This window comes from Ixodes scapularis, unplaced genomic scaffold, assembly GCF_016920785.2.
Source record: "Ixodes scapularis isolate PalLabHiFi unplaced genomic scaffold, ASM1692078v2 PGA_scaffold13__105_contigs__length_92229423, whole genome shotgun sequence".
NCBI lineage: Eukaryota > Metazoa > Arthropoda > Arachnida > Ixodida > Ixodidae > Ixodes > Ixodes scapularis.
The window spans coordinates 21817710-21839203 of record NW_024609839.1 but is presented as its reverse complement, the minus strand read 5'-3'; the positions used below and the strand labels follow the sequence as shown (position 1 = coordinate 21839203).

At 41.8% G+C, this 21494-nt stretch overlaps 1 pseudogene; it reads left to right on the top strand.

The window, feature by feature from the left end:
* The window catches only part of LOC115332165, a 128028-nt pseudogene that overhangs the window by 10059 nt on the left and 96475 nt on the right, over positions 1-21494 (top strand).

Below are 21494 nucleotides of genomic sequence, written 5' to 3'. Positions count from 1 at the left end.
CTTGGGGAGTCACGTGACCATGCCGATGATGTTATCAGTGACGTCACTGATGTCATCAGCGATGATGACGATGACGATGCGGATGTCGGTGACGTCATCAGTGACGTCACTGATGGCGTCATCTGTGATGACGATGACGATGCGGATGCCCCCCCGAAGTCACGTGACACCCCCAGGGTCACGTGACCCCCGCCGAGGTCACGTGACCTCCCCGATGACGTCATCGATGACGTCACCGGCATCCGCATCGTCATCGTCATCATCACTGATGACGTCATCAGTGACGTCACTGATGACCTCACCGGCATCCGCATCGTCATCGTCATCATCACTGATGACGTCATCAGTGACGTCACCGGCATCCGCATCGTCATCGTCATCATCACTGATGACGTCATCAGTGATGATGACGATGACGATGCGGATGCCGGTGACGTCATCGATGTCATCGGGGTCACGTGACCTCGGCGGGGGTCACGTGACCTGGGGGTGTCACGTGACCGGGGGGGGGTCACGTGACTTCAGGGGGTCACGTGAATTTGGGTGTCACGTGACCTTGGGGTGATCTTGGGGGTCACGTGACCTTGGGATGACCTTGGGGGCCACGTGACCTTGGGATGACCTTGGTTACGCCGACGGCGACGGCGACGGCGGCGCCGACGCCGCTCAAGCCGGGAACGGGCCCCTAAGAGCTGCGCTCTAAAAAACGTGTGCAGATATGTATATCCTATAAATATTTTCCTAAACCGACGACCTGAATAATATAGCACTACTGAAAAAAACGAAAGACGTTTACAACTCTCTGTAATGCCGAATTAGAGTGCAGATCTTGAGGAGGAGGAGGGGAAGGTACAGAGAGGAGGGTATGCCCCTCCTCCTCCCTCCTTCTGGCGTCCTCGTCCCCCTCCCCTCCTCCTCCTCCCCTTCTCCTCCCCTCCTCATCCCTCTCCCCTCCTCCATTCTCCTCTCATACCCCTCCCTGCCTCCCCCCGTGACGTGACTCGTGAAGGCCTCGTGAAGGTCATGTGAAGGTTCTGACCTTCATGTGACCTTCGCTGTGAAAGTCGTGACCTTCACGAGTGGCCGTGACGTCACGTATGACGTCATTATGGGAAGCGCCCTATGATGCAACGCCAGGGTAAGGAGTAACCCCCACGCGTTGCATTATGGAATGTTTTCCATAATGCAACGCAAGGCACCCTTTTGACGTCACTCGTGACGTCGCTCGTGACGTCATTATGGGAAACGTCCCATAATGCACTGCGCTGGTCACCCGTGAGACCCGCCTGTTTCATCCTGGGATGTTTCCGATAATGCAACGCCCGAGACCCTCGTGACGTCACTCGTGACGTCAATATAGGATGCTTTCCATAATGCAACGCGGGGATACAACGACGGCGACGGCGAAGGCGACGCCGCTCAAGCCGGAAACCAAGGAGGTTATATTTTAAGACTTCTGGAGTGGCGGTAGCACTGCGGAGCTGACGCCAAAAACGGCGACCGCCGCCATCTTACTAAAGGTAGAAAGCGGATTTTACTAAAGGTTGAAAACGAGTCTTAAGCGGCTTTTGCGTCCTCTAAAACAAATAAAAAAATCAGTTTTGTTTTCCTTTTAATACGCATCCCCAAAGCAACGGTGCACTGCTACTGCCACTTCGAGCGCCGTTTCGTTTCACCTTTGGTAATGGCCGCCGACCGGCAAAACTGGCTTCGCCCGGTCGCATGGGAGAGTGCGGGAGGCCGCCACTCCAGAAGTCTTAATACAACCTCCTTGCCGGAAACGGACATCTAAGAGTTGCGCGCTAAAAGAATAGTAGTGATAAGTCAAATAATTAATCGAACTCTAGTAATTATCTATTTCATTAGTCAAAATGAACGCATGGTTTCAATTAGAAACTGGCTGAGAATCAACATAGCCCACTAAATCAGTACACCTTAAAAATATTTGGAACGCGAACGCAGCACAGAAATCGCAGGTGCTAAGTGCGCGGTGGTCTTATCCGCGTTACCGCTAGCTTTACGATTGTGGCAGGAGAGGTAACTTTAGAGCACCACCGCACATCCCACGCGCGTCATATCTTGCCAGAATTACTGATTTTTCGGTTTTAGATTACGGTCTGCAAGTTTGTAGTTATAACGGTTTGTTTTGTTTTTCTACACTTAAACCTTTAATTAACATATTTCAGTTATTTTATTGGACTTATCATGACATTTAGTCTTCCATCTTATGTACCCCTGAACGTATAGCTCACGTGTGCAGACCAGATAAATGTAGTTTTCATAGCGCTTTCTAAACAAACCTGAAAAATATTGAAGAAAATGCCCCTATAGGCATTAAGCCTATTATTGTTTTCTATTCACATCAAAGATAAATTTGAATTCGAAAATGTGTGTTCAACTCGGTTCCATCAAGGGAAACACTGGCCTTCAGCCATTTTATATAACGATCTAGTAAATAAGGCATCCATCTACAAAAGGATAGTTAGGTATCCTATTATAAATTACATTTTGATGTAATGCTAATGCAGGTTACATGATTGTAAATGCTAGCGGGGAGCTTAGCATGATTCATTTAAATTGTAAGTGCTGGCACATTACATTTGAAGAAATCAGTGTTTTGACTTTTCGTTATGCGGTTTTGAAACCCTTGCATTGCCATTTGAAACTTAACCTCGAACTAGAAATAAACAAAATATTAAACTAGTGTTTATGCGAAAGAAAGTTTTTTGTTTTTTTTTCTGATAAAATAGGTATCTTGGAATATCAAAACGTTTTCTTGCATTTAAGTTCCAGCTATATCATTATGTAGCGTGGATTACATAATAGACAGCCTTGTTTAGAAATAGTGTGTTGGTAGGAAGAATAAGCATGCTTTATCACTCTCGAGATAATAAATATTTTTTCCTAAAATGTAATCTCTCTTTTTATTGACTTCGATAAACGTGAAGTGACCGCCGAATAAAATTTTAAAATAATTATTCCTTTAAAAATATATATCAGCAAAACAAATTACTGACGCCATCGACACTAAGGTGGATCCTTGCGACGACTTCTTTTCGTATGCATGCGGGAAATGGAGGGAAAGCACACAAATTCCGAGAGGCATTTCTGCAGTTAACCGATTCGCAGAAGCAGCGAACAGAAGAGATCAGAAAATGGGACGTACGTAGCAGAATGTTTTTGTATGTATACGTGGTCAAAATTAGATATATTGCAACTGCTTTACTGAACTAATAACACGAAGTGTCGAAATCTGAAAACTCTAAAAAAAATAGATCGTAGAGATATATTCTTCTTTACGTAGCATAAATATGTTGTGAATCCCACTAACTCAAATTTGAGATAACGATCAGCAGGAATAACTCAGTGCGAAATATTTAAGGCCGCGTTGGTGGAAATGCTTAAATTCTGCTTGAAATTCACAATTGCTTTCACAAATAAGTAGGTTGCCGAAGACCAAAATTACATTTAGTTAGTCAAAGTGCAAAAAGAAAATTGTGTGTTTTTTTTTTGTTTTTAATTCTGCAAAAAGCCGATTTTACCGAACTGAATACTGAACTGCCCATTCGTTTTCCTATAAAGTGTAGAACATATACAGTGTCACTGTACACATGCTGGTCTTCTGAAATCACAGTAAACTTGAATAGTTCTCCTGTGCGGCACTTTACTTACCCTTCAGCTTCTCCACTTTAACATCTATATATTCCAGAATTACTAAAGCAACTGAGTTATACCAGGGGAGACCAGTCCATCGATCACAAACTGGGAATTTTATTCAGGAAGTGCACAGAGAGTAAGCATTACAATTCTGCTTTCTTTATATTGTCTCAAAACATAAATTGCCACCGAATGGCAACATTTCAAAAGTACAGTCGGCAGCACTAGTTTGCGGGGCATGGAAGCGCAAGGCGAAAAGACACGCTGCGCCTTCTGGGGGCGCGTTGCAGCTCTCAAGACTCACGCTTTGCGCATGCACATCTCTGCGTTTGCGCAGTCTTTTTTTTTGTTGTTTTTTGCTCGTCGCCTACGAGATAACAGAGACTGGCGCAAGGGGCCGCGAAATGTTTGTGTAATGCGACCTACGTCACCCAACACGGTGGCTAAAGTAGGGCAGACGCGCGGCATGACGGCTGGCAAAGCAGCCAACTGGACCTGTCCCGGTTATCGCGTGTTTCTTGGATGGAAGCGAGTAAATAAGACACGACTGCGAGCACGAAAGAAAGCTTATTCTCGAAGCGTGATTCTTGAGAGCGACCGCGCGCCTGTCAAAAGATGCAGCCAGTTATTTTCCGGTGGCGCTCACGCGCCCCGCAAACTTTTTGTTGTCGACTCTATACCTTGTAATGTGAACCAGCCATCTTTGCGCCCATGTCATTTCATTTTATTTTAATTTATTTACCTAAACGTCATCCGGAGGCTGAACACATGCTATCGAGTAGTCTCTTTGTTCATTGCTGTCCAACTCATATCCATATAGTTTCTGGAAAACATGTAAAACTGTTTTGTGTATTACGCGAATATCGGCTTTATTGAATATATTTCAGGCTGGACAGAAACAAGCAGAAAATATAATTATAATAAGTCAGATAATTTCGTAACATTTCCTCGTTTACTTTGTAGTAAATTAGGTTTTAAAGTGTATGTCATATGATCTCTAAATTGAAGGTAAAAAGAGCGCCTCATCCTTATGCTAGCGACAAACTTTGAACTGGCACTTGTCATTATTTCGGCACCGAGAAGTTGTCTGGAGCGCCGATCCCACGCAAGGCAATCCTTAAGTACGTCACAGCTCGCTAGCGTCTCGGAAACTCTACTTGTTGGTTTGACTTTAATAATATCTCCTTTCAGAACTTAAATTGCAGCATGACCCCTCGATTTATTAATTAAATACAAAATTAACCGGTATATCTTAGTTATAGATGTAATGCCGATAGTTATCAATTCAGGTACCCATCGTACCCAAAAAGAGGGAAGTAAGTATTTTTTTCATCTAAAAGTCACCCCTTAAAAAATATGAGAACCAGAAAACAATCTACTTTGAATGTTTGCGCGGTTTCATCTGATCTTGAGCTAACGTGCTAAGGACTGCTAAGTACATATAAACATAAAACTTAATATTGTCCGAAAGCAAGATGCAAGGACAATATTGTACAACACATTTCTTAAAAATTAGTCAAGGAACCGACATTTGTAGACATAGAAAAATGCAAATAGTTTTTAGGTTCTGCTTAAATAAATGTTTTTGAATTAAAAAGGCTTTTAAGTACCACTCACATGTTATGTATCATTCTCTACATAAAACTGAGGTGCATTTAAAGACCTAAACTTATCATACATATTCTAAAAAGGAAACGTACATTACCTCTAATATTTGTCCATTAGACGATGTCTATGATTTTCATCCTTAGAATAAATAAGGCTGCATGGAATAATAGAATACTAAAGCTTTTCATGCCTTTTATTGTTCAAATATTCGCCTTTCATAAAAATATCAATATCTGTAACTATAAACTTGCAACTTTCATTACTTTAAGGCATAAAGAAAATGTTTATTTCGACCATTCAACAATAGCTGGAAAAGATCTTCGATTATACTTCTTTAATTTGCGTACGTGTAATCTATCGTTTATTAGAATATCTTGGGTTTACCGCTTTTGAAAACATAGTTTTTTTCCACGTGAAAATAATTAGCGGATTGGACAAGAACAATACGAAGATACAAGCAGAACAAGTGCTAAAACACTAAAAGATGTGAAAAATGCTTTGATTTAAACAAAAAAATAAAGAAATGTAAGAATCAGAAAGTATTGTGAAACCAAATGACAGACCTGCTGAAAAAGTTGTAGAAAAAACTAATAAAATAAAAAACAAAATAAAAAATGAGAAGAAAACAGGCCGGGTTAACAAACATCTTTGAGGCACATTTGTTCCCCAATTACTGCTACAGATGGTGCAGTAACGCGCATGGCTCCTTGATGTATGATGGTTTTCGCCTCATGACGGTAAACCACAGGTGTACAATTAAAGTTTCTGACGTTAAAAAAGAATTGGGGTGTGTGTATGTTTATACAGGCCAGAGCTTAGTGTGCCTCAGCGGGCGACTTGTCTCCCATCTGGAATGAGAAATTTGGCCAGTGCAGTACAACCGCTAGCCTGGAGTATTTTATGTGCATCACGTACTAGTGATACACGGCTGCACGCCGATACGATGTTCATCCAAATCGTAACGCGCACGGGTTGGGATTGAACCGAGGATTCATGGGTTTTGCAGCGCACGTCTCCACTTCCCGTGCTCTGAGCATATGAAGCGATAATATTCTAATCATCGGCATTTTGCCACTGCTAGCTTTGCGCCTGCTGGACGAGTGGTAAATTTGGTGCGCCCCCAAGTTTCCCACGAGCTTCAAGTCATTCTAAAATTATCTGAGATGGTGGATTTCGATTATGCTCGAGATGTTTCTAATTGAAACCATATGATTATTTTACTAACTAAAAAGTTAATTAAGAAAGTTTAGTTATCCGTCTTATCGCAAAGTTTGGCCACCCACATAATCTCCCTCTGGCTGTATAAGGCACCAGCACAAACCGTACTAGTGCATCTTTTAGAAGTGCTTTGTAATAAGTCTGCTCGAATTAAAATGGAACATTTGGTATACATATATGTCAAAGTGGCGAGCTTCTAGCTCACACTGCAACATTAGAACCTCATGAAGAGCGGTACCCGCTCGGAAATTCGTCTGGTAAATACGTTTTAAAAAATTTACCTCCTTTTTACGATAAATATATATTTAGCACGAATATATATATTCGTGGGACACCCTGTATATATATATAGGGTGTCCCACGACATCATGCTCGTTAAAAAATGAACCGTAAAAATTGACGCCTGCACGAAGCAACCTAAACTTTTCGTCAAAGGTGTATTTCACAAGTCGGTTTTTTTCTTGTAAAATAACAAAGCGTACATCTCTTTCTGTAAAATTATGGCCAAGCAACTTGCCAGTGTCAACGGCTGGCAGCAACGCAGAAGAACAAGTCACGTGGCGGGGCGCGTTTGGCGCGTATTGATAGATGGAGTCGGAAGACGCGAGTCATTGCGTATACAGTTACTCTACATCCGAAGGAGTAGTCGACCAGAAAAAGAAAGCAGACGACACGCACACAAGATCTGTTGGCAGCAATAGCGCCGTTGTTATGCAAACGCGTTTTCTTTCTTTAAGTTTTGCTTTTTTTGTCCGTATTTATTTTTTAATCAAAAGTGCAATACAAAAGGATTATGTTCATCTTAATAAACCACGGTCTTCGCGAGAAGTCTCAATATGGTGGTAGCGCCATTTATCAATACGAGCGCCAAACCCGCCCCACTACTTGACTCGCCGTCTGCGTAACGTGATATACATCATGGGCACTTTCGCTTATCGTACTTGGTCTCCGAAGAGGAAATAAATAAACCAGGACCTGTCTAGAGGATGTAATCAGAGCACATAAAATATTAAACATGGCGGACGTCTATATTATTTGCAGAATTCATCTTCACCAAAACCGTGTTTGTGGTCTTGGTTTTTCAACAAAAAAAATAATAATAAATTCATGCAAAAAAAAAAACTTTACTTTTGTTGGTGTTAACGCTCAAGGAATAAAATGCACTGCGTATTTTTTACATAGCATGGATGTTTTGTTTTGTTGTTGTTTCGTTGTTTGCATGTTTGGAAAAAGGACATAAAACACAATTGGCCTGATGTTTTCAATTATTCTTTTAGAGCATTCAGGAGACAAAGAATTAAGCGAAATCAAGCGTCTATTCAAGGAAAGGTTTGGAAAATGGCCAAAGAAGGTTGAATATAAATCCAAACGTGTTGAATCTACGGACCTTCTGAAGACCGTCGGTTTCCTCGGTCTTCTTGGAATAACTGTGGATATCAATGTGAATGATAATAGTAAATACGCTATTGTTGTGAGTATTTTTTTGCTATAAAATCGAGTAAAAGAAATCGTTTTTGAAAACGGCCTGATAAGGCACGTTTTCTTCACGAAACAAAAAGTTGCGCAATACAAAATTCTTCACGAAAAGAAAAGTTGCGCCTTTAGACGTAACGTAATTAGAGGTCACGGTCTTCTCTAAGGTCCGCCCACAGATCACTGAACCCGCCTTTACTACTGGATCGGCTTGGCTGTTGAACATACTCGCAAGTCTAGTGTATCCTTGTCACAACAACCGCTGCGTCTAGTTCGGAATCTCACATCGCCTGCTAGTCGTGTGAGCAGACGCGCGGCACCTTGTGGCATCGTCCGCCATTCCACGACCGTTTATCGTCGTCTGCAACACCCATAAGACACGGACATGAAAGCGGCGCGTCTGCGTCCGGGTCCGTCTGCTATTCCGTCCCCTTCTAACTAAAACATTATTATTATTAATACGAAAGTATTAACGGTCTCATGGTGCGAGCCGACGTCTTCAGCCCCGCAAAATGGCAGTTAAATTCCCCTCTTCCAGGAAGCGAGCTGAAGCCGCGATCCGAGGCATCCCTGTTTTGAAGCCGCGCAAAAAAGCCACGCAAAACGGCACTAAAATGTAGCCAAACTCTGATGGCTAGGGCCGCCGAGCGTCACTTTCAAGGAGAGCCACCCCATGGCGCTACGTGCCAGCGCCAAAGCGCTGCGGGAGAAGGAAGCGGTTGGCTGGCCGGGCCCGCCGGGCCGCCCGACCAGAGTCCACTGCGGCATAGTCCGGAGCGGCTGCAGGCCCATGTCAGCGCGGCGTGCCCACTTCACGAGAACGAGCGCAAGAACGACATCCATGCTTCTTTCGCAATCACAACTCGTAAGCAGTGGTGATGTGTACATCGAGCCTTTTATTATTATTAACACCGTATGCAACGCTTGCAAGACACGACCACGGAAGCGGCGTCACTGCAGTTCATCACGTACGAGCCACCGTCTGATTCAAGCGTCTGCCAGCATCTATCGATGTGGAATGAAAAGCGACCGAAAGATATAAAATTTTAACGGAATGCGAAGGCAACACTTTCGGGTTTTGATTCGTTGTTTTCTTCTTGTTTTTGTATTGCGTCCGCGAGCAATCTGGGTGAGAGTCATAACGCACAATTAAAACGTGACTGAAACATATTCGCTCTAGTACGCCATATGACTGCACAAAATTCGAGAGTTACAGGCCTTTCGAAGCAAAATATCGAAAACATAACTAAACAAGCATGATGCGAGGTGAACCCTCGATTGCTTCAAGATAAATGGCTCACAAATCCTTACCAGCGTAAATTACCTCTCTGTACTGAAACCATACTAGAAAACAAGACGGTTGCTCGGTTCTGAGTAGGAGGGCCGCTTTCACGGGAATGCACGCATTCATTCGGCATCAAAGTGCGCAAACGAACAAATCAAGTCAGATCGAGCAATATAGTTGACATGGGACGCTAAACTTCCGCAAATCCGGCTATAAAAAGAAGCTCCCGCACAGCGGTTCCGGAAGGCGTGCACTTGCGACAGTCGTCTACGCGAACTACATCGGTGGAGATCTTCCTCTGGATATCTCAGTGAACGCCGAAACGACTCGCACTCATAAAAATTAAACAAAAAAGTCATTGGGTCACATGGTGCGATAAAGCTCTCGCCGGAGACGCCAGCAGCCATGTTTGTTCTTTGAAACCGAAGTAGAAAGGACGATCTAGTTATGTTTTTGAAAATTGTCACTCTCCCTCTATAGTTTGTTCCTCGAACGTAAAGAAATGTCAAATAAAAGACTTCTGCAGCACGGCGAAACTATTTTGCAACAAACATTCCACAATTTCTATCATATCTACATCCAATGAGCACTAAGAAACGGAGCTCAACTAGCTAAACATCTTTTGTTATGGATTGGGCGTCGATAAGGGCTACAATTTCACCTAATGGCTGTATAATGGCGTAAATATCGCGGCAAGCATTATCTTTTCCGTCGAATTATTTCTTTTTTGCCAGTTGCGTTTAGGTTGTTTTTGAATGTTTTTTATTTGTTTTTTTATTTGAGTGTTTGTTTAAGTTATGAAAATAATTGTTTATAAACAATAGCATCATTGCGCTTTTGTTTTTCCGATAAATTTAATATTCTTAATGATTTCACTCTTGTGGTTCTGGAGAAAATTTTGCTTTAATTTACTGAAAACGCTACATGGTGTGTTGCTCTAAAATCGTGTTTCCAACACATAAAAAGTTCGGTTTACGGCTGTGATCAGATTTCCAGCAGTCACAACGGGTAGACGAAAGTTAACCACAGATACACTTATACTCAGTCAACCATATTCACGAGTGGTGACAAACAAGCGCTATTGTAAAGTTTGTAACACGTCTACGTGGTCGCGAGCTGAGCGAAAAATCGGCGACTAAGGAGCGACTGGCAGCGACTAGTAGACCGTGCGGCATTCAGGAGCGCAAAGCAAGTTGGTTACCACCTATTCGGGAGTAACAAGCCCAAGAGAAATAAAACGATAGGTCACCCACGCCCGTACGTGGACGCCACTGCGTGAATGGGGATCCTATCACGTAAAGACAAATAGTTAAATATCTATTAGCAAAATAAAATGCTATACCGAGAGGCTAATAAGTGTTCAGGATCGTGCTTTTCAAAGAAAGAAAAAAAAAACGGAAGGGCGGAAACACAAAAGCCGCATTGCCAGCGACATACGCAAATGTAGAAGCGCCATTAAGGCGCTTCTATATCTCGTCGTCCAGCGCCTCTGAGTTCGCTTCAACGCTATCTCTGCTGCTCCGGTTTTTTCTGGCTGTTTCCCGCAGGTTTCCGATACAGTAAGTTCTTCCTTAGCGCTGGCGGTCAAGGTTGATGGGAGTCGGCCATGGCACCGAACCGGTAGTCACTCGTAAAATGCCGGCTAAAGTAGCCGTACAACCGATTAGGATTTTTCAGTCACCTTCTAAGTCGCTCTGGGCGATTAAGCCCTAAGCAGAGTCGGAGAATACTGAGGGCTTACTTAGCTGTGATTACCACCTGCCACGCTATCATTTTAATCGATGACGTTGTTAGTCAGCGGTAAAACAGACGCTCTGGTGAATACGGCTGAATACTTTTAACATATATCACAGAAATTATCTTCTAATGGAAGCTGTGGCGCAAACATGCAAATAACTTTACTTAGGACATTTCGTAAGCCTATTGGATAAGGAATAAATGTCCTACTACTGATTACAAAAATTTCACTGAACTTCGAATAAACAAACGGTAAACAAACATGAGACCGAAAGTGAACTCCTTCGTTTTGTTTCTTTTACAAGTTTTACAGCGATTACACATGCCGTACTTTAAGTTGAAACATATATTTATAGATTTAGAGAAAAATATCCAATTCCAGAACTTAAGTTGTTGTTGTTTTTGTTGTCGTTCTAAAGGCAGCTTCTGGGATCCTATTTATTCTTCTGATAGTATTGAGATTTATAAAAGAAACATTAAAATTTAGATGCATTGATCTGAGTAAATCCGGAAGAAATATGGGTGTGTGCAGAGTCACTTGAACACTCACTAATTCTATTCAATTTAAGTGTCTTACAATACCACTTTTCTCCTGCAATACTTTGACAAACTAGCACCTGTTGCGTAAGGCGTCTAAACGTATATTTAGCTTCAACTGTTCCTCAGGAAAGCCACCTTTGAGCTCACATTATTCTGTCTTGTTACTTCGAATCAAAAGAGGAAGAAGAATAAGGGCAGCTTTAAACCCACCAAAAGTTTGATTGACGCTATAGAACTCGTGCAAAAAGCCCCAAGCTAGCGTTAGGAAAATGCGGATGATAATCTAATCATCCCCGTTTTTCCAATAATAGCTTTGCGCCTGGTGTACGAGTTGCTTTGCCGCGCCACCATGCTTCTCAAGTGCTTGAAATCTTCCTAAATTTGACTGATTTAATGGTTTTCGATGACCTCAGCAAGTTTTTAAATGGAACCATATGTTTATTTTCAATAATGAAAAAAAATTAATTAGGAAGTAATAATTAGTTATCTGGCTTATTGCGAGGATTATTCCCCTGTATTATGCCCCCCTTGGCAGTATAAGTCACCTACACAAAGCCCATTAGTGTACCTTTCACGAATATTTTGTATTAAATATGTTCGAATTAAAATTAAACACCCTGCATATCAAAAACGTGAGGAAACCAAGGACAGGGCCTTGTGGTACAGCGGAGTTAGCAGGGAAAGATGAAGAGTCATTACCTTTTTATGGTTACACATTGTGATCGGTTAATTAAGCAACGCTCATGCAAAAATGAAATAGTAGGGTCAATATTGAGAGCGCTAAGCGTATGTATTTAATGGTCATATGCTATTTTGGAGAACACCTTCGATAAATCTAATAATATGCAGCCAGTCTGATATTCCCCTATCAAGGGCAGAATGAACGTTATTAATAAAAAGCTAAAAGCTGCCAATTACACGACAGTGATTTCCAAAATCTTTGCTGGGGAGAACTAAAAAAAAAGTGGACTTTAGGAAGAGTGATATATTTGGTGAAATGTTGTGCTCCAAGATTTTAAAAATTGACCTATTATTTGTGGGGAAAATGGACACCGTGTTTGCAGATCAGGACTTCAATTTTTTAGTTATTTTGTTTAAAAATATATTTCAGTATCTGTTGCAGCAGGGCCACAGCTTTAAAAAATGTAGTGTTTCTAATAAATTGTGTGTTTACATCGTCACCTCCCGAGTCCAGAAATATATTGAGGTTATCTGTTTTCGGTCGTAACAATACCGCCGGCGTTAAAGGTAATGAAAACATAATGAAGAAATCTGAATGAGGAAATACAAATGAACTGGCGCTTAGCAGTTTACATAAGAGGTTATGAAAACTTTGATTTAGAACAATTACACAATCGTTGCAGAAAGATGGTTCTCTTTCGGCCTTTTTTTATTGTATTTATGACTATCTTAACTATTAATAATGCTCGAGAACTGTTTTGGATTCTTGATAAGTATCGATGGCTTTTCTGAGTTGAAAAAATTAGTTTAAGGAACATTGATAACCATTTTCTGTTGATTAGCTACGAAACAATTATGCTGCCCAGCGATCTGGGACATCAGGTAACTGATGCTCTAGGTTTTTTTGGTTTTTTTAACAAGCGCTTTTTTAGTGGACAACAGTTTCAGAGCAGTGTTGCACCAATATGCTTTTAAGCTTTATTTTGCAACACGACGTATAGGAATGTACTTTGTAGACAATTATATCACTTTTTTTTTAACTGGAATCGGTTGATATCAACGATTTTCGCTATTAAATACTGTAGGTTCGAGTCCTTAATCTTGCTCATTTCATGGTTCGCACTATCAAAGTTGGTTCTGCCGTAATCACTAATGCGCTTGACAAACGTGACAAACAAGTCCTTCGATATTTATAAAAATATGAAGTAATGAATGAGCACAAAGACTTGGCAAACTGAAACTTTCTTCCACGAGGTCACGAAACTATGTTGCCATAAGATGAAGAACACTGCCAGTCGAGGATGTGATACTCATTTGCTCAGTAACCAGTTGCGCAAAATTCAAGTACTGTCAAAACCATAAAACTCGTTGCTCTCAAATGAATACGAAAGTAAGAGGAACATATTGAAACCACAAAATATTCGCGTCGCTAAAATTGCAATTTTCAACTGTTAGTTTGGAAATCCTGGATACAGCTCCACACAGTTCGGCAAAACACTAGAAGGCAGATAAAAAGGCTAATGGATAATGATTTGGCGGCTTAGCAGTAAACATGCGTAAATATACTAGCTCTAAGCTAAACACAATGTTAACAAAAATGACTGTATTCAATCAGGAGCAGAATCCACAACGTTCCCACCCATGCACATCGTCAGAATAGTCACGAGGAGCGAATATAGTATAAAATATGTATAATATTTCAGATGAAGACACCGTCGAGCGATCCGCTAAGTTGGCAAGGTTTGCAGGCACTAACTGCACAGCAAAAAACTGTGTACAAGGAATACATTGAGCGAATGATAATGACAATTGACCCGGCATTTAAAGACGCACAAAACGTCGCCAAATCTATATTTGACTTTGAAGGAGACCTTTCATTTGTGAGTATTGTATTACCTTTTATCGGTGTTCAGGGCTTCCATGTAATCACCACGCTTGCACGTTGGAGGTCACAGCTCACTAAACGAAGTTATGACATGGGTGCTTTTATGTTTATTCGACCGAATTTGTCAGGTTAGGCAACCAGATATAGGGTCTGCTCGAGCATACAGCGCGCAACTAATTTATTGCTTGTACGCCGCCGGAAAGAGCAATGAATTTTAACATTCGTACAACACTTCATATTACAGAACTAACATAAAAGAGGTCGGTGCCAAAGAAGCACAACTCTTTAAACAATTTTTTGTCACTCAATTTATTTTTCTGGGAGCCCCCAAAATTTAAGTATAATAAAACTCGATATTCTTAGGCCAGAGTTTGTGTATTTCTGGCATAAATTGCCAAACTTTCTGCGTTAGGCTCTGATGCCTGATAGTTCGGCTCTCCCCTGGCTACTTTGAATATTGTCTGCCACTTTGGCAATTACGTGGAATACAAAAAAAACACCGTAGAAAAAAAACTACTTTGGCAATGACTAACACCTTTAAGCAAAACATTATTAAACCCAAGCCAGACCCTTAGGATTGTCGAACTTGCTTCATGTTTCGCGTTTTGCTGGTGCACTACCTGGGTGGTTTCCATGGCACCGTTTAAAGTTTGATACCATAGATGTTGCAAGGGTGTTACAGGGGCCAGGCCGTATTATTGCAGTAACGTAAAAATGTTTGAGAGCTACTTGTTCCATGTTTTGAGCAAAGAATATCCGTCGAAGTATTGAGCTTGGGCCAATACCGGTAAATCTTACCTTTCTCTGAAAATGTAGTTACCTCACTGTGCCAGCAGACGAAATCAAACTCGACATCAGAAGTGCCTCTATCGCCAGCATAGAATCTCAGCCTACTTGCGCTACTTTGCGGTGCATCAGATTGCGAGGAGGGAACCACAGCGGTCAGAAGAAGAAATACAGATTTAAATAAGCCCTAGATTCGGTGCTAATTACAGTACTTATTCAGGGTTGTGGTCCATGTGTGAACTTGTCTAACGCAAAACATAATTTACGGGATATTTTTTTTACTGTAATTAACTAAACTAATTTTGAAAACTACACGAAGACGATTTCCAAGAAAAAGTTAGAGTGCACTGTGTGGAGAAATACAGCTTAATTTCGATTTCATTGTTTTATATTTAGCTTTTGTTTACAGACTAATGTCTTTGCGCAAGCATCCTCTATTTGTCGCCGTAGTAGTGTCTGTGACTGACGATTTTTATAGGAAAACAGTGGAGATTTATTACTTCTGATTTTGTACAACACAAACTGGCAAATCTGCACAATTGTTTACTCGCATTCAGAGTGCTGTAGAAAATGAACCCTTAGAAACAGGAACGTAAAACAACTATCATTGCGTGGTATCATAGAATACATAGAGGTATATCAATCAAGCGAGCAACAATTATTTTATGAATTACATTACATGTAAATGTTTAAGTAAACCATGCTTTAAATATAAATTGAATTTTCAAAAAACGTATTTATATTTTCTTCTTTTCTTTTCAGTTTTATGTGATTGACAATTAACGAATATAAGTATTTGTTCATCCCTTTGGTGTGTTTGTGGCATTTAGTTAAGCAGGCCACGCTTATTAATTTACTTCAGTCTCCGGCTACGATATGCTGGCTTCACCGCTACGTTTTTTGGAGAATCATAAATAACATACTTCCCAAAAACCTACCTTCTCAAAAGCCATATCTGTGAGGAGAATCTTCACAATTGCTTAAACTCGTCCCAAAACATCATGTACAAAAAAAAAAAAAGAAAAGCTTTACATCATTTAAGTGCCATCCGTGCTCAGAGCGTAGTGATGTAAATATTATACTTGCAGTTCTTACGAAACGTGCTTTTGTTATTTGGAATAACATATAAGGTATCATATGAATATCAATAGCACAGGGATTTTAAAGTCGCCATTACATGAAATCAGCTTGCACTTCGGGTGATATGTTCAGTTGGCGCGTAGAAAAAATAACATAACTAAGGGCCTCAAACTAGTGATCCACAGGAGCGTGATTCTTACGCTCTGGTTGGTCCGATTAAAAACAAAAAACAACAGGGCTTTCTAAAAAAAATTAATAGTTAGGTATAATTTGGCCGAGGCGCCGCAGGAAGACCAGTCGCCCCTACCGTGGAGGCCCACGGCGCAGCGTCTAACGATGATGAAATGGTTTTGTACAGAGGAATAAAAAAAATGGTGGTCATGGTTTAAATTAAGCTTGTGGATGAGAGTGAGCGTTTTATGTTGCGGCTGAAGAGGGTTAACAGCGTTAGGCCCAGCGACGGTTTTCGCGACGGTGATCTTCGCAGCCGCCATGGACTGCTGATTTCTTTCCTAGCAGGCCGGTCTCGAGCGCTTTGCGACAGATCCCTGCGCTCCCGGCTTGGAAACGAGCTGGCCTAATTTCCGGTGACGCAGGCAGTCTAGCACACCCGTGGTAAGGTTCCACGGGTTGGCGCCCTTCTGGGCTGGGCGGCTGTTTCGCGAAAGCGGGCCTTGAAGTCTCCCAGCCTGCGGTCGAGCTTGTAGGCGAGTAGTCTGAGCACCCTGTCTATCGAAAACATGGTCTGTGCCACTGGTCCGGCTGGTTCTTTGACAATGGGGTAAAATAAGTCTTACGCCCAGCTGGCATCCTCTTCCTCCAGTACACTAACGTCATTTTACCGCAACGCTGAAAATGTATGTCATTTTTTGTTTGTTTATAAACCTATACTGAAAAGGTCTGAAGTTATAAACGCATAGTGGGGGTAACCACTCTCTAATTAGACATTCAAATTGTATGAACATAAACTTACTCGTTCTGTACCACGTGAGTGAATGAAAAACAATTTGGGTTCTTTAAGAATTGGCTGGCACACAGATTCCAATAACAGTATTTGTTTTTATTTAAGTTTCTTTTTCATTAAGTATACTTAAGGTCGATATTCTCGTTTTTAATAAATTAGTATTTTTTTAGATTTTTCCACTGTCTGTTCAGTCCCGGCTACTTCATTGTCATTATGATTTATTATTTTTTGTTTTTCGTTTTATGAATACCTACCGGTGGGAAAAAGAACACTATTGTTTGCCTCCGCAGGATGCGGTTTACGTAAGCAGTATTATTGTATGTTCAACGTTATAGAGCGCTAAAAAAAAAGCGCCCATGTTTTCTTTCAAATTAATATTTTGCTACCTAAACACTATTATTTGAATATTAGATGCAGCCTATTTCTAAATTATAATTTATATCCTCATATTTAGTTTTGGAAGTATACATTCGAACTTTGAAACACATCCATAGGATGGTGACTCGCGGCGACTTTAAATTAACGCCTACGTAACATATTGCAGTGTTAGGTGTTACTCACCTAATCAACCTTTCTGGCATATCTTAGTTACCACTGACGGGTATATCTTCACTGATGGAAAATGGTAGACGAGTACAAAACTGAAAGTGAACGCTACATGAGGCGAACTTGTGACTACAAACATAAAAAGAAACCTGCAATGCGTCTTGAACATGGCGACCGAAGGGCGACAGGCCCGAACCAACGTGATACTGCTGCTTTTATACATGCGGTGGCTCAAGAAGGTTCTAAACCAAAACACTCGATGATGGACATGAATGGGCTGGAACTTTCGAAAAGAGTACAGACTTTCAAAAGAAAGATCCGGGCGGACTGCGGTTCGAGCACTGTTCCTCCGCGTGGCAGTCGCGTGCGTTGCTAACTTCGCCACGTACGTGGCACTGCGTTCCCTCTAAAAAGCAGCAGCCCGCTGTTTATTGACAGACGAGCAAAGCGAAAAGCTATTCAACCAGATTGCATGTGTACGTTCTCACAGTTTATTATGGTTACTGTTCCGTCTGGTACTTCATTGTGGTTGTATTTTTCGTGAAAATGTTTATCTCTCGTTCGATATCGGCATAGCTGGTCGTTGTTGTTGCCGTCGTAGGTCGTCGTCAAAGATCGTCGTTCTAAGTTGTCTTCCTAGGTCGTTGCTCTAGGTCGTCGTTCTTGGTCGTCGTTGTAGATCGTCATCGTAGATCATCGTCTAAGATCACCGTCGTAGACAGTCCTCGTTGTTCGCCTTCGTCAGTTACAGCTCACCACCGTTTGACGTGGCTCGTCGTGGTCGTTGGTTATCGTTCGTAATTCCTCTCCTGTTGGTTCGCTGGCCTTCGTCATCCTTATCGAGTGTCGTCGTCGTGGTCTTTATACGAGCCTTAAGTGTGGGCAAATGTTACCCTGCACCTCCTCCAGAAATGTCACGAATGAAAGGCAAAGAAACATTGTCAAAACTGATAAAATTTCAGACTTATTGCTGCGAACTTGTGCCAAAACAAAAGACACAACAAAGAGTGTCGCCGCGTACAAGTTGACTGGCAGAGTCGAGCTGTGGCGAAGGTCTGACCTTGTGCAGCATGCTGCGGCCATTTTTATGCAACGATGTACCAGTAAAGTATCCACTAAGTAGCAGGTCGTATAGTTGTTTTGTGACTCTTTGTTGAACTTAGTAGTCACAATATAATGAAGTGAGTACGCCGGAGACGAAACTTCTGAGGACATACCAATAGTTGCCCATTACTACGCGGTTGCAAATGTCGGATGGCACCGGCCATCCGACCACCGTAACCACCTCTGGACAGTTGGTCGCATGCCGCAACGTCTAAACGGAGTTACGAAACGACCAAACAAGCCGTGCCCGACCGTCGTATTGCCTAATCGGAAAGGAGGATTCGGACGATTTCGTCGTTAATCTGCTTCGCGCTTAAGAGCTGGGTTCTAAAAGAAAGAAGTGCTTGAAACCAACCACGACGGACATAAACACTGGCGCCACAGACATCCGGAAACACCTCCAACGACAGCGATCTTACCGGTCATGTTTCGGCAGACTGGAGTTCCTATAGATAAAAAATCATGTTTCAAAATATTGAAACATTTCACGCGCCGACTATATTTGCGTAACAGCATCCAGAGTATACGAATACAACGACTGAAAAATCATAATAATCTAGAAGATGCTATTTTCTTATAGCTTAGATTAGTGCTCCCAGTGAACAGTTTTCAACAAACTATTGAAGTAGATGACATATTAAGAATGCAGTACCTGCTTGAGTTTTGACAAGGGAATGAACGCGAGCGCGCGAGGGCTAAAAGTCTAACGGGGTTACCCAAAACTCTTAGAACGCTGGTGAAGACCCTACAAATAGGGTGCATACGCTCTTGGCATAATCATAGGGATGTTTGAATAGAGGAGAAAGTTTACAAGCCCCAAACACCACATGCAGTTCTTACATGCAAAACGGAGCAAACACAGACCCAATGAATCGCGCGCGAGAGAGTAATTATGACCCTTGTGACTGATATACCGCCTTGTTTAATCGACAACTGAAAGGCATTTATCCACAGATAAATTTCTCCACGATTACAGGGGTTGCGTAGAGGTTTCTTCGTTTTAGTCAATAGTTCACGTACTTCATTATACAGGTACAAAATATTTTTTTTCTTCAAGTTTTACAAGTTTGTTTTAAAAAAGCCCTGAAAGCTACACTTATGCGGTTTGTGCAGGTGGGTTATACGACCAGGGGAACATAGTAAAGGTGAGTAATTATAACAGCCCTTGAATAATTGAGTAAACGCGTTTACCTTTCCAATTAGTGAAAATAGACATAAGGTCCCAATTAGAAACTTGCTGTGGCACATCGGAAACTACTAAATCAAAAACTTTTAGAAATACTTCAACTGCGTGGGAAGCGTAGTGGTACGCTATGGGTACCACCCGTGCAGCAGGTATGAGGTCATGGGGCTGTATTAAGAGACGGAAAAATCGCGGGGTAGCCTTGCTCCTGCTGCACAAGTGCTAACTTTCTTGTATTACTGCGCTTTTCACAACTCAAATCTTTCTAAAAATAACTGAACTGGTGATTCTGGGTGACGCTCAGCATGTTTCTAATTGGAGCCAAAGGTCTATTCTCCCTAATTAAGAAGTGAAGTAAAAATTTTTACTTCGTTATCCGTCTGATCGCTATGACTAGCCCTCAATAGTATGTCCCCCTGGCCGTGTAATTTACCTAATAAACCCGCATAAGTGTACCTTTAACAACTTTTTAAAACAAATCTGTTAAGCTTAATGAACAACCTGTGTATCTTACGTCATAGAATATTTCTCCAAAAAAGCATTGATATAAGCAATAATCGTCGCTAAAACAACATCGGCTAAAGTGGGTGTCAACGTAGCGAACGTCATTCATGAGGTTCCGCTGACTTCACTACTGTACCCTGTTGCGCATCCTTGTTAAAGCCTGAATGACAGCAACCTATTTTACGATTAAAAGGGTGTATTATGGCTAAATAAGGGTGATGAAGCAGTATAGCCTTGAGTGTCAACAGCGTTTTTACACCCTTAAAGGGATGCTGAACCGAAATCTGGATTACCCGAAATACGCGGCAAAAGCGTGCAACTGGATACTACAAACACCAAAACATCACTCATACAGCGGTATCTCGAACGGATGACCGTATTTTTCTTTTTAAAAAGGCGCATTTGGCAGGAATGTTGACGTCATGTTTCTCCGAGAAGGAGAGGGAACGGCCTCGCGTCTTCTCCGCCTCGCGGCCTTGAAGCGAAGCGAAGAGAGGAGGAAACTAGGTATCTTGACGGTCACGCGCCTCGTCGGCCTGGTTCATCTCGACTTCTTTTTCCAAAAATGCGGCTGTCTATTTGAGTTATTGCCTTACTAGTAGTGTTGTAGGGATTGTAGCGTCCCACCTACATCTCGAGCATTGTTTTTCTGAAATCCAAATTTCAGTTCACCGTCCCTTTAAGCCTGTAAAAGTTCCTAGTGTTTCGCTCTGCAAAGTGCCTTAAAGGGATTATGAAGGTAACTTCGGATATTTTCTTGGCGACTGAGCTAGATTCCAGGCACGACACAGACCACGTTGCCCAAATTTCAGCCGAAACCGGCGCTTGCAGTCGCTGCGCGTCGTCACAGTAATCGTTCCATTGTCAGGCAACGAGCAACACTTTAATATTTACACCGCTGAGAATAATACATCAACATTCGAAAGCTTGCAAGGTCAAAACGTTCAATCGTTCACGTTCATCGTCGTTGTCGTTCTTTTTCTTTTTCCCGCTTTTCGTACGCACGTGCCGGGGCAGCTTAGCAGACTTCTTTCTTTTCTGCTTCTACTCCCTGTTCGTCTAACGCCAACAGAGGTTTATCCGACGTTAGTTGCAACATACTCCCCACCGAATGGGTTCGAACCCATTCTTAATTTCAGTTACTTCTATGGGATAAAGCAATTGTACCGGTCGTTTCAGCAACAATCCCCTGTTTAAACGTACGACAAATGAACGACTCTTTCCATCCTGACCCAAAAACACG